This window comes from Aotus nancymaae, unplaced genomic scaffold (assembly GCF_030222135.1).
Source record: "Aotus nancymaae isolate 86718 unplaced genomic scaffold, 86718_ANA_hifiasm-v0.15.2.pri h1tg000046l, whole genome shotgun sequence".
Lineage (NCBI taxonomy): Eukaryota > Metazoa > Chordata > Mammalia > Primates > Aotidae > Aotus > Aotus nancymaae.
This window is the reverse complement of record NW_026988460.1, coordinates 7,174,984-7,177,544: the sequence shown is the minus strand read 5'-3', so window position 1 is coordinate 7,177,544 and position 2,561 is coordinate 7,174,984. Positions and strand designations below refer to the sequence as shown.

The 2,561-nt window shown below is 39.8% G+C and overlaps 1 non-coding gene across 1 annotated transcript; it reads left to right on the top strand.

Annotated features, from left to right (window-relative positions):
• The first annotated feature begins 1,247 nt into the window (after positions 1 to 1,247).
• On the top strand, positions 1,248 to 1,355 carry LOC135268924 (U6 spliceosomal RNA). Its single transcript, XR_010337264.1, has one exon. It is a non-coding gene; the product is annotated as a U6 spliceosomal RNA (small nuclear RNA).
• Positions 1,356 to 2,561: the final 1,206 nt, after the last annotated feature.

The window sequence follows — 2,561 nt, the reverse complement described above, 5'->3', positions numbered from 1 at the left end:
CAGTCTCTACTTCTTTATTAGGAATTTGGATCATTCCTAGTTAAAGTGAATTACTGATATGGCTAGTTTTACATTTGCCACTGTATTTGTTCTGTGTATGTTTATTTTTTCATTCCTCTGGTTTTCCTTGACAGCCTTCTGTTGAACTAAATAAATGCTTTGTCATGTATCATTTTAATTCCTCTGTTAACTATTTCAATTTTTTTTGTTATCTTCTTAGTGGCTGCTCTAGAGATTACAACATGAATCTTAACTTATTGCAATCTACTTCAGATTAATACAACCTAATTCTATTTCTTTTTCCTTTTTTTTTTTTTATTATTTTTTTTGAGACAGAGTCTTGCTCTGTCACACAGGCTGTAATGCAATGGCATCATCCCGGCTCACTGCAACTTCCACCTCCCGAGTTCAAGTGATCTTCCTGTCTCAGCCTTCCAAGTAATTGGGACTACAGGCGCATGCCACCACACATGGCTAATTTTTTGTATTTTTAGTAGAGACAGGTTTTCACCATGTTAGCTAGGATGGTCTCGATCTCCTGACTTCGTGATCTGCCTACCTTGGCCTCCCAAAGTGCTGGGATTACAGGTGTGGGCCACCACACCTGGCCCAATACAACCTAATTCTAATAAAATATACAAACTTTGCTCCAGCATAATAGCTTCATTTCCTTCTCCTTGTATGTGTTCAAATTACTGTTTTATCCTCATTTCAAAGAGATTAAGAGAATATATATAATATATATATAAATATATATTTGTAAAGTTTCTTACATTAGTATATATATCATTTCTAGTGCTTTATATGTCTTCTGTGGATTCAAGTTATGTCTAGTGTCCTGTTCTTTCAACCTGAAGGATTCCTTTAGTATTTATTGACAGTTGGTTCTGCTAACAATAAATTCTCTTAACCTTTTTTATTTAGGAATGTCTTTATTGCCTTTATTTTTGAAAGGTAGTTTTTTCTGGATATAAATTCTTGGATTTGCAGTGGGGTATTTTTTCTTTCCTTTTAGCACTCTGACTATGCCATCCCCCTGCCTTCTGGCTGCCATTGTTTCAGATGAGATGCCAGCCATCAATCACATTGGTGTTCCCATGTATGTAATAAGTCATTTTCCTCTGGTTATTCTTAAGTTTTTCTGCCTTTCAAGAGTTTAGTTGTACTGTGTCTAGATGACAATCTTGTCTTTATTCTATTTGGGATTTGTTATCAGGTTAGATGTGAATTTTTAAAATCAAATTTGGGTGCTTACTTCAGTAGCACGTACACTAAAATTTGGAACATTACAGGGAAGATTAGCATGGCCCTTATGCAAGGATGACACACAAATTTGTGAAGTGTTCCATATTCTCCTGAGGCAGGAGAATCCTTGATCCCAGGAGGCAGAGGTTACAGTGAGCCAAGATCATGCCAGTGGACTCCAACCTGGGTGATAGAGTGAGACTCTCAAAACACAAAAAAAAGAAAGAAAGGAACACACAGACTACAGGCCAATATCTCTGATGAATATTCATGCAGAAATCCTCAACAAAATACTAGCAAACTGTATTCAATGATACGTTAGAAAGATCGTTCAGGGCCAGGCTCAGTGGCTCACACCTGTAATCTCAGCACTTTGGGAGGCTGAGGCGGGTGGATCGCCAGAGTTCAGGAGTTCAAGACCAGCCTGGCCAACTTGGTGAAACCCTGTCTCTACTAAAAATGCAAAAAATAGCTGGGTGTGGTGGCAGGCGCCTGTAATCCCAGCTACTCAGGAGGCTGAGGTAGGAAAACTGCTTGAACCTGGGAGGCGGAGGTTGCAGTGAGCAGAGATTGGGCCACTGCACTCCAACCTGGGTGACAGAGTAAGACTCCATCTCAAAAAGAAAAGAAGAGAAAATAAAAGAAAAAGATCATTCATCAGCCGGGCGCAGTGGCTCATGCCTGTAATCCCAGTACTTTGGGAGGCAGAGGTGGGTGGATCACCTGAGGTCGGGTGTTTGAGACCAGCCTGACCAACATGGAGAAACCCCATCTCTACTAAAAATACAAAATTAGCCAGGGTGTGGTGGCACATGCCTGTAATCTTAGCTACTTGGGAGGCTGAGGCAGAAGTACTTGAACCAGGGAGGCGGAGGTTGTGGTGAGCTGACACCGCACTATTGCACTCCAATCTGGGCAAAAAGAGCAAAACTCCATCTCAAAAAAAAAAAGAAAGAAAGAAAGTTCATTCATCAAGACCAAGTGGAATTTATCCCTGGGACGCAAGGAGGGTGGTTCAACATGCTGAAATCAATCAATGTGATACATTATATCAAGAAAATGAAGGCTAAAAACCATGTGATGATTTCAATTGATGCTGAAAAGGCATTTGATAAAAATTCAACATCCCTTCCTGATTAAAACTCTCAAAAAACTGGGGATAGAAGAAACATACCTCAACATAATCAAAGCCATATATGACAGACTTCACAGATAGTATCATACTGAATGGGGAAAAACTGAAAGTCTTTCCTCTAAGATCTGGAGCATGGCAAGGATGCCCACTGTCACCACTGTTATTCAACATAGTACTGATA